Raw genomic sequence first — 12,106 nt, forward strand, 5'->3', positions numbered from 1 at the left:
TATGGAAAGCAATAAGGCAGGTCCTCATAAATATTGGAATCAATTTCTTCCAAGACACAGCTCTACCACTTGCCAGTAAGCAACACTCCTACACATATGGCCTCTTCATCAGCACCTGCTTCCAAGTTCCTGCCCTGATTCTTTTGATGATGAAGAGTGATGGTAAAAAAAAATAAAACAAATAAACTCATTTCTTCCTAAATTACTTTGCTAATGGTGTTTTATCATAGCAACAGTAATCTTAACTAAGACAATATTCTCTGGAGATTTCCTGATGGGCAAAGTGGTTCTTCCGCAATATGATGAGGGGATTGTAAATCCTTTTAAGTTGACAGTGAGGACTAACTATGACAAGTTTGAATGAAAATTCTTGAGAAATCAGAGATTCCACTGAGAATTTCACCACAGATGAGATATTCTTTCCTTCAAAATAGCTTCCTCGTAAATTGTTTTTCCAATTTCAGTCTCTGAAGCATACAGAGGTTACTATTTCTGAGGTTCAGGAGGATCACACTACATATAAAGCTGGCAATGGAACCTAGCACTGTCATACACACAGTCCTACTTTTACCAGTGTAGGACTGAGGGAGAAGCATTTACCATGGTTTCTAAAAGCCCTGGAGGCAAGGAATACATGTCAAGGTTGGACTTCCTACAGAAAGGGCTAAGGTTGAAGCACTGTTGTAGATGTACCAAGGTGTTGGCAAAAAGAGGATCACGTGCTAATTCTCTGAATGAAACAACAGTTATGAAATTTAGTCAAGGCCAAAGAAAGACTGCCCATACTACAAGTTAGATTTCGAATGTCAGGGATGTCTAGGGTAGTTGAAAACAGAGGATGGCTTCAAGTGCACCATAAATGGCACAAAGAACTTCAGTCTTTGTTATTTGTCATGAAGGTTTTTATTCATCCTTTGTTCTGATACTTCTCTGCCCCACTCCTTTATCTTTGGTATATGAATGTTTATTTTAGGTCATTATTTTTATTAGAAGTACATAACTAGTTTTTAAAGAGAAGCTTTTAGTTAAGAGATTATCTGAATCTTTTGATCAATGTTAGAACTGTTGATGGGATGAAAAGTCCTAGAAATTATCTAAATCTATTTTGCTTTCTGAGGTTAATATAACCATTTGAAAACAGCAGTTCAAAGTTATAATTTAAAAAAGATGCATGGCTGTGACAAGTTGAAAAGAGGTAGACTTTACCTAGGAGGTGTATGTCTGGTATGTCTGTAAAGCCATTTGTAGGAAAGATACATAGAGCAGGAATGAGCCAGCCACCAGGGATGGAACCATCATCTGGACTTATGATTCAACCTGAATCAGAGAAAAAAAGGAGAAACTATAAGGAGTATTCCCATTCTTTCTCTGCTTCCTGTTCCAGTGAGAAGTAAAGGATGAGGATGTCAGCTGCTGGCTCACACAATCCAGCTCTTACTACGCTGTTTTTCCTACCAGAACTGATAGTGAAGCTAAATAAACACTTCCTGCCTTGCTTTTTATCTTGTCTATGATCACATTCAATGGGAATAGTAACTTATACTTGTGAGACAATTTTGCAGACGCCCTTGGGCATGACTAATATAACAGACATGACAAGATGACTTTCCTACCATCTCTTTCCTCCTTTGGATCAGACTTCTTCCAAGTTTCCTTTGTCAGAAGTCTCAAAATTCTAGAAGTCTATCAGCAACTTAGCACAAACCAAAACCTTTCAATGAATAATAACTTAGCTACTATAGTTACAAGTGTATTGTGTGTTCATTTCTGATTACACGGATAGGACCGCATTGAATATGACAAGACCATTCATAAAATGAAATCGAACAGCGATGCTTGAGCAAGACTTTTCTAGTTTATATGACCATGATTGTTAGAATAAAGGAGCTTACTGAAATCACTTTCAAATTCAATACACTTGTGTCTTCATCAGTACTTAGAGTTCACTCAAATGCAAGAAGTATATTCCATTTCAGTATTCTATCCCATTAACACAATTATATTTTTATTAACATGTATGTATCTGTATGAAGGTGTGGCATGTGGAGATGCCAGTACAAGTCCTAAGAAGAGGTTATCAGATTCTTGGAGCTAGAGTTACAGGTGGTTATGAGCATTATGACATCACTACTGGGAATCAGGCTCTTCTCCTCTGGAAGAGAAGTGTTTTAACCTCTGAGCCATTTGTCCTGCCCCTACAATTAATTAGTTGAATGACTTGGCAGTGATAAAATATACAGTAAGTAAATCTTTGTAGAAAGAATGAAGGAAGTATAATTGCTAAATGCTAATCTTTTAGAATTCAATGAAGTCGTCATTTGCAATTGATTAGACTGTTAGGGGAGTACGCCTTTTATGGTAAATCTCTGAAGCTGAGGAAGTTAGAAACAACTTTTCTGTAAATAAATCTTTAGAACAGATTCTTCCTTTTTTTTTGTCCAGTACTTCCACTGGGCTTAGTGGTTGGTAAGGTTGGGCATTTTGTTTGTTTGTTTGTTTTGCCTGGAAGGAAAGAGAAATGGCCCTTAGTCTAAGTCTTCTTCTATTCAGATTATTCAAGAGAAAAATCCTAGTGTTTGATAGAATAATTATATTCCAGATTGCTAATGGAAACTAATATTGAGAATGAAAATTGAGTGTGCTTTGTGTGCTTTATTTTGCAGAAAAAGAGCAAGAAATAGTAGAGGGAATCCGTGTAGGTAGATATTAGAGAAAAGGTTATGCCACTTTTTAGATTTAGAAAGGCAGCATTAGGATAAGAGGGAGGTGGATGCTTGCAGCCAACCATTGGATTGAGCATGGATCCCCAATTGAGGAGTTAGAGAAAAGACTGAAGGAGCTGAAGGGATTTGAATTCCCATAGGAAGAATAACAATATCAACCAACCAGATCCCCTAGAGCTCCCAGGGACTAAGCCACCAACCAAAGAGTACACATTGAGAGACCCATGACTCCACTCTCATAAGTAGCCTAGAATGGCCTTGCTGGATATCAATGAGAGCAGAGGCCCTTGATCCTGTGAAGGCTTGATGTCCCAGTATAGGGGAATGCCAGGGAGGGGAGGAAAGAGTAGGTGGATGGGTAGGGGAACACGCTCATAGAAACAGGGGAAGGAGGGATGGAATAGGGGTTTCTGAAGGGGAAACCTGGAAAGGGGATAACGTTTGAAATGTAAATAAATAAAATATCCAATAAAAAAAGTAAAGGCAACATTTGACTTATACAAGAAATCCCTAAGGTCATATGGTTTCTAGGGCAGCACCCAGTCCTCCTTATATTAAAATTCAACCTAGTGGTATGTATTTATCATTATTAACAAAACCATATTGATACACTGTTATTAGCTGAAGGCTGTTGTTTATTCAGATATTTTTCATCTTATCTGGTTATCTGGTTCCTTTTGTCTTCTAGGATCTCATGGGAATCTCAATCTTAATGATCACATCTCATGAAGGCTATTATCAATCTTCAAAGTTGTCTTTTTGTGATGTTCTTGATGAAATCTGATTATATTCTATAGAATTGTACCTTCTTTGTACAATACCATTATCGGAGCTCATGTGATATTTTACTCATTGTTAAGTTGATATGCCATTCTATTTGTATGTATGTACATGCATTATACCTTTGAGACAAGGTCATTCTCTGAAGTCAACACTTGATATTTTTTTACTAGACTACACTTATGTCCAGTAAATTCTAGCATTCCTCTTGTCTCTTCAGCATCCAAGGCTCAGGTTGCATGCCTCAGGGGTTACATACCTCATTTTCAGTGAGGTGCTATGAATCTGAGCTCAAGTCCCCATGCATACACAGCAAGTGTCATCTCTACAGCCAAACTGGGGAAGACTTTTATGAATGGAGGCCCAGAGAAATAATGTGCTATTATCATTTTCTTAAGGGAAATTGTTATCAGCATGTTTTCTTAACATTTATGTTGATACTGGTCAATTTTTTTTGAATGCCCTTTGTGAAATTATTTCTTTCCTTATATACCATATACTTTAAAAGAGAGCTATCATATGCATTTCATACTAAGGAGTATTACATAATGTTTCACCATTCAGGACAGCATAGAATCTACATAAATTAATTAGCATTCCTCATCATCACAGTGTTTTCCATTTAATTTATTATCTATTAATTAAAATGTAAAAAAATACCTTTTATTTAAGCCATATAGACTTAAAATAGCTGTGCTATATTTAGGATTAACATATGATATTAGGTTTCAGTCTAATTATCTCAATTGTCTTAACTTTTACTTGGGAATCAGATAAAAGATCATACAGTTTCATAAAACATAAAAGGATTTTCAATGGGCTAAGTAGAACAGGCCTGTTTTAAAGTGAAAGGCCTGTTTAAAGTGAAGACAGTGGTGAGACACCTTAGTGGGTAAAGCCTTTGCTACAAAAGCACAAGGCCTTTTACTTATGTGAAATGTAAACCAGGATGGTAAGCACTTATAATCTCATCACTGGGGAGGCCAATGTAGAAAGTGTGTTGAAAAGCCAACAACAAATCAGTGAGTCTCACATTCTAGTGAGAGATGCTGTCTCAAAAAATGAAGTAGGTATTCTAGGTTGACCTTTGGTTTACAAATACACAGGTACACGTGTGAATACATTTGAACACACACAACCTCTCTCAATACAGGAAAACCCATACTTTTTAATGCAGTATACAATACACACAGACACACACACACACACACACACGGACATAAAAAGAAAAAAACCATAGATTTGTCATTTCTAAATTGTCTTCCTTACAAAGGGATGAAGCAATAGAAAAGATTAGCTAATTGCTATACTGAAGTTACTGTAGGATACCTGTTTTATGTTTTAAAAAAATCTGTCAGGAAAAACTTACTCTCCAACCAAATACAGCTAAGCTGTTTGATAAAATTCATGGTTTTGTTTTCATCCTGATTTCCTAGATGGTTAGAAAACCTCCCGTGGCTTATTTGCACCTGCAGCATCAGGGTATAAAAATGTCTTTTAAGAACACTGGTCTTCAAGGACGTCTACTAGCATTTTTCTTGTCTTGTTAATGCTAGAGATGTTTACTTAAAAACATTTGTGTCCAACACTGTTGACTTCACAATAGGGAGAACAGAGAAGCAAGACATCTCTAGAGTAGTCTGAGGATATGTGTAGGAACTTCCCAGAAAATATAAAAATCTGAATGAGAGAGAGACACGCCTAAAGAGGTAGAACCAGAAGATGTGATTTAATGTTGAATGTGATGCACTAAGTTGTTGGGTTTTTTTGGTTTTTGTTTGTTTGTTTGCCAATTTAAATAGTTTTATTTTTCCATGTTACTTGTTATGGGTCCCTATGGAACAATGCTACCTACACCTTCTTCTTGACTTAATCCACCTCTTCAATTGTGGGGCCTGAAGAAGCACCACCAGATGGAGTAACTTCTCCAACAGGGGAGTCACCAGGCATTCCTCCAGGCATGCCACCTTCACTCTGGTACAGCTTGGTAATAATAGAGTTGCAGACTTTCTCCAGCTCTTTCTGTTAATGCTCAGATTCTTCCATCTTTGCAGTCTGGCTCTTATTTGGACAGCTAATGATTCCATTGCATTTGTCAAGAATCTTGTTTGTCCTCATCATTGATCTTGCCTTGAAGTTTCTCATCTTCAACAGTTGCTTTCATGTTGAAAGCATAAGACTCCAGTGAATTCTTGGAGAAAACCTTATCTCTTTGCTTCTCATCTTCTGCTTTGTACTTCACAGCTTCTCGAGCCATGCACTCAGTATCCTCCTAAATCAAGCAGGCCTTGCCTTTGGTGATGGTGATCTTGTTCTCCTTTCCTGTGCTCTTATCTACAGCAGAAACATTGAGGATGCCATTGGCATTGATGTCAAAAGTAACCTCAATCTGAGGAACCCCACAGGGTCCTGGAGTATGCCTTCGAGCTCAAACTTCCAAGCAGGTTGTTTTTCTTGGTCATGGCCCTTTCACCTTCTTACACCTGAATGAGAACATCTGGCTGGTTGTTGGAGTATGTAGTGAAAATCTGTGTCTGCTTCTTGGGAATGGTGGTATTACACTTGATGAAGACAATCATGACTCCACCAGCAGTTTCAATACCAAGGGAAAGCAGAGTGACATCCAAGAGCAGAAAATCCAACAACTTTCAGACTTGTTTCCAGATAGAATAGCTACCTGGACACCTGCACCATAGGCAACAGATTCATCAGGGCTAATGCTCTTAAGTTCTTTTTCATTGATGAAGTTTTGCAGAAGTTTCTGAATCTTGGAGATTCTGGTAGAACCACCCACCAAGACAATATCATGGATCTGTGACATGTCTAGTTTGGCATCTTGCATGGCCTTCTCTACATGGTCCAGTGTGCCATGGAACAGGTCGGCATTCAATTCCTCAAATCAAGCAATCTCAATACAGGCCTGGGTGCTGGAGGAGAGGATATGCTTGGCCCACTCACAGGTAGTGTGGAGATGCCTGACAGCTCTCTTCTTCTCACTGATGTCCTTCTTGTGCTTTTGTTTAAACTCAGCAGTAAAAAGGTAGACCATTAAGTTGTCAAAGTCTTTTCCACTGGAGTGGGTGTCTCCAGCTGTTGATTTGATTTCAGAAATTTATCCTAAATAGTGAGGATTGACACATCAAAAGTGCTACCTCCCAAGTCAAAAATCAGCACATTCCTTTTAGAACCTCATTCTTGGCCACATTTCCAGTTAATGGTTTGGTATCAGTGAAAGCAACATAGTTTTACATGGTGCAGTTACCCTGGCTATTGGTGATTATTTCCACCTTTCCATGCTGGAAGACACCCACATAGGAGCAGGTGGTGCCAAGTTCAATGCCAACTGCAGGTCCCTTAAACATGATTGCTTGCCTGAAATCTGCTTCCACGTTCAATGAGACCCACACTGCACTAAGTTAACTAGGATTTTAAATTTGCCCTCTCCTCAGTACAGAGCAAGGGGCAGGACTTCAGAGGAAAGTTAGATCCATTTTATAAATAAAAGTATTAGCTTAATATTTTTGTGGCTTGGTGTTTGGTTTTCTTTTTGTTTTTTTGAGCTTGAATAGAGAAGAAAGTCTTATATCAATACTGTGTGCTCAGCCCCAACAGTAAGGCCTTAAATGTTCAATTTTAAGAACTGCATGGCCTTCACTAAAAGCTTCAACACAGCCAACCTTGGGAATCTGTTTTCTTACAAAGTTGACACTTGGTATTATCCTGAATTAATGAAAATAATGAATAGCCACATATTGATGACTTGATGGTTACACCTAAGGTATCAGTCTTGAGTTTTCATTGTTGAAAAGTTCTACCTCAGTAATTTTTCTTCTGAGTTGTAAATGGTTTGTAAAATAAGGTAGGTATGTGTACATGTCTCCAGCAGGGCATTAATGCAGAGCCCTGAAATTTGGTCCAGGGAGTAAAAATTTGTTTGCTTGAAAAGGGTATGACAAATATTTTAGGCACTTTGTATTCTTACCTCTTTCTTCCAAACAGAGCCAAGGTCTTAATCAGTGTGATTTCTTCCAGAACAGAACAAAAAGACTACCAAATAAACTATTGTTACTCAGAAAATGAAATCCAAATCATGGTGTCCTGTCATATTTATTTCAGGAGTTATTCTCGGAAATCTAGGACTGCTGTCTTCTTGCTTTCTTCCTTGGTAGTGAAGAGAAGCTTTCTTTTCACAAGTTCTCCTTATGTGACTGATAAAATATTTTTTTTACAATAGTGTGACTATATTTACATGTTATGAATGATAACAGAACAAACTGATAAATATGTACTAGGGAAGGAGAGAAGGAACAGTCATCCATGGGTATAATACTTATATTTTCATGAGGATGTTGCTTTGACCATTTGAATATTTTTCAGTTGGCTCTTGATGCATACCACTCTTTAAAAAATTAAGCAGTAATTCAAATAAAAGACTGAAATAATAGTTTAACCAGCAGTACACCATAAGAAAAGCAACAGACAACTTGTATAAAACAAAGCCTAATTTTATATTCCTGATTGGTTAGAGTTTTGTGTACCAGTTGCAGTAGGATTGTTCCTCAACTTATTTTTCTTTTATTCCAAGGAAAATATGTACAGCAGACTTCACTAAAAACTGAGTTCTAAAATATCTCATCTTTACTGTTAAAGTAGAAAATGAGTCATTGTGGAAAACACATAGAAGATCTGACTTTATTCTGCAAGTGTGATATTTTGTCATTATCTCCAGAGATGTGTAAGCATGATTTACTGAGAAGTGACTACATATGAATATTATAGTCTTACAAAATTCACTGATAGAAAAGTGACACTAAAAAAAGAAAGAAAGAGAAAGGAATGAGAATCTTATGTGTCAAGAGAAAGGAAACTGTTCAGAGACCCAGGTTACAGGAAGTGGTAGGTAAGAAAAGAAATAGGTGGCATTAATAAAATTAATAAAATAAAGTTTCCACTTCCATATCTGTAGAGTGATTATAACTGTGGCCCTTGGCTATATAAGTTACTCCTAACTAGACAAAGGAACACATATTAAAATACTGATAAGGAAGTTCTCAGTGTTTTATATTATTTCTGTTAGGAAACAAGTGCTACAATGGTCAAGTTTATAAGCCTTCTTTGTATACTTAATTCAACAGAACTCAAGACACATATTATCTACTAAGATAACTAGAAAATTATTAGGCAGTGAAATCATGGGTTGAGCATTTAAATTGGGACTGGTTAGCCCTAAATATTAGTTTACTGTATTTTATAGCCAAAGATATTCACGAATTTAGTCTTATTTAATACTAATTTAGTGAGAATAATATTATGAAGTGATTTGAAGTTTGCATAAGAATTGTCTTAGGAGCATCCTGATTTGTAGGTTCCATAAATGGAGCTGTAGCATTCTTTAAGGAATTTCTCTTAATCACTTCCTTCCATAAACATGGATCAGGTCTAAATCTTAGGGAAATCTCATTTATCTCACTAGTGAGTTTCTAATTGGTACTTGCTCTAGACATTGTTAGTTCTCATGCTTATCACCACATTCAAATCAATTCTAGGTCAACAGCTTTCATAGAAAAAAAATCCAAAAGGGTATATAATATTTAAATACATTATTGTGTTTTATATTTACATATGCATGTATAAGATATTCATATATGCATTAATATATTTTATTTTATGAAACAGAAATATAATCATATCATTTTCCTTTTTCTCCCTACAATTATTCTCATATACCTCTACTCTTTCTCTCTTTAATTCATGAAATCTTTTCCTTGAATTTTTTTATATAAGTATACATATGCATGCTCATACACATGAGCATACACACATACATACACATATGTATATGTATATATTACATACACATTCATATATGTGTGCATATGTATTACACACACACACACACACATATACACACATACATCCTGCTCACTCCATATAATGTCTCTCATAAGTATATAATTTCAAGACTGACCATTTGGTATCGAGTAACTAACTAGTGTATTTTCTCCTAGGAAGACTATTTATTATTCTATTAGCATTCTTTAGATGCTTGTATTTCTTTATCTAAGATTGGGGCCCCAATCAGATTTCCCCATTTTATCTTAGAGTGTCTACTAATGTCCTTGTTCAAGTCTCCTGTAGGCAGTCATATTTTTGAAATTGCATGGGTAAAATGACCTTGTCAGTTTTAGGAGATAAAATCTGACAACAGACATTTTATTTCTCTGACTCTTAGGAAATTTTGGCCTGACCAGTGAACTACCCAATTTGAGATCCATCCCATGGGAGGTCACCAAACCCTGACACAATTACTGATACTTTGTTGTGCTTGCAATCTGGAGCCTAACATGGCTGATTGAGACAAATGCAGACACTCAAAGCCAAGCATTGGAGTAAGGTCTGTGACACCTATGGAAGAGTTAGGGAAAGGATGGAAGGAACTGAAGAGGATGGCAACTTCAAAAAAAGACCAACAATTGTCAACTAACCTGGACCTCTGAGAGCTCCGAGAGACTGAGCCACCAACCAAAGAGCATACAGGGGCTGATCTGGACTATCTGGCACATATATAAAAGAGGACTATCTTGTATGGCCTCATATTCCTAATCCTTTAGAGACTTGATGCCCAAAAGTGGGAGATGACCTGGGGTGGGCACCATCTCAGAGCAAAGGAGTGGGAAAATGAAGGAAAGACTCTCTGAGGGGGGGGGGCAGTATGGAAGGGCAACATTTGAGATGTAAATAATAAAATAATTAAAATTTAGAAAAAATGCAAAATTAAATGTTTGGTCCTTCTTCCATGTTGTTTTCTGGTCGTTAGGTGTAGGAGTTTAGTTGTAGATATATCAGTTGTGGTTGAACATCACATCATCATTTTTTTCTCAACATTTTGATTGGTTATTATTTTCTGTAACTATCATCACTTCTTTCAAAGAGAAGTTTTTTTGATGGGGGATGAGAGTTGTACTTACCTTTGGATATGAAGATAAATATTAAGAATGTAGTTCAGAGTTAAGCTGGTTTAGTAAAGTGGTAAACTTAGGTTGTCTTTCAAGACTATGACCTTACTAGCCCAGAGAACTAGCTAGGAGATTAATTCTTTTTTAAATTCTCTTTCCAAGTTCATGTATGGACCTAGCTTCTTCAACAATGTTATATGTTTTAGAGTTGTAGAATATGAGTAATTGTCATAGTGGTAGTGTGGTATACTCACTGCTCAGATGGTATGCACTATTCCAACAAATCATTTTAAAGTAAATATATATATATATATATATATATATATATATATATATATTACATTGATTCTCAACTATGGATGTCTGTACATCCATTGTTGTTGTACATCCATTTTAGTTGTCTTAAATGAACAACTGAAAATATCTAGAAACAGTTTAAGTGCTGTGATTTGGCTGGATGGGGAAGGCAGAGGTTTCTACTGCGAGCTAGTTAGTAGGGACTAAAAGAAATAATCTATTCAAAAGGTAAATCAAATTCAAGCTGAGAAACCCTGATGTATGGAATAGCAACATATATATATATATACACACACACATATATATATATATACACACACATATATATGTGTGTGTGTGTGTGTGTGTGTGTGTGTGTGTGTGTGTATACATGTATATATATACAGATGCCTTAAGCAGCACAATAGCTGGGCCACTGCCTAACATCCATGCTGTTAGAATCTACCTACCACTGATAAGTCTGATTTACTATTTACTTATTTCTATGTTTCATCTTAGTTGATCTTGACTCAATTGAGCAGCCTTTTTTTTCTACTGGCCTTTTACACAGTGTTCTCATTCTCCCTCCTACATCCCTTCTCAGACATGGCAGCCTCTGTCCTTTTCCTTATGGTTTCAAGCTTGGGAATTCTAAATCCCAGGAACCCTAAATCCCACCTATGTCTATCCTCCCCAGCTATTGGCTGCTAGCATCTTTATTTACCAATCAAAATTAACTGGGGGCAGGTTCCCAGAAGCTATGTGCAAATTTTCTTGTGCAAACAGTTTTGGGGAACCCAATTAGCATTAGAATACAAGCAGCTACAGCTATCATAAGATAAGTTTTCATTGAATTGTACATTAAAAGCAAGTACATGGCAGAGAATGATATTGCATGTCAACATAGATGAAATCTAAATTCCATCAGGACATGAGTTAATACTATTTTTTGATTTTTAAACATCTACTATGATTACATTGAATTACTATATGGAAAAGCTTGGGAACAAGTACATGGAGATTCTTTTTTTCCAAGTCTTAAACTGTTTTAAATAAAAGGCAATGTTTGAAATTATCCTTGTATTTATATTCAAGCTCCTCCCTCACATTCAACATTAGCCCTGAAATTTCTTTTCCAGTGGTTTTGTACCAGTGAGGATAGAGGGCATAGATTATGATGTTTGTTTTTATACATGCTTTTAGTGAGATGATTGCCATTTTTGTTGTAATTGCTATTTTATACATCAGGGTTTCTCAGCTTGAGTATGATTTATTTCTTTTAGTCCCTACTAACTAGCTCTCAGTAGAAACTTCTGCCTTCCCCATCCAGTCAAATCACAGCACTTAAACTGTTTCTAGATATTTCCAGTT

The 12,106-nt window shown here is 36.4% G+C and overlaps 1 pseudogene; it reads right to left on the minus strand.

The window, feature by feature from the left end:
• Window positions 1-5,372: 5,372 nt before the first annotated feature.
• LOC117715722 (heat shock cognate 71 kDa protein pseudogene) lies at window positions 5,373-6,865 on the minus strand (annotated as a pseudogene).
• Window positions 6,866-12,106: the final 5,241 nt, after the last annotated feature.

This window comes from Arvicanthis niloticus, chromosome 9 (genome assembly GCF_011762505.2).
Source record: "Arvicanthis niloticus isolate mArvNil1 chromosome 9, mArvNil1.pat.X, whole genome shotgun sequence".
Taxonomy (NCBI): domain Eukaryota; kingdom Metazoa; phylum Chordata; class Mammalia; order Rodentia; family Muridae; genus Arvicanthis; species Arvicanthis niloticus.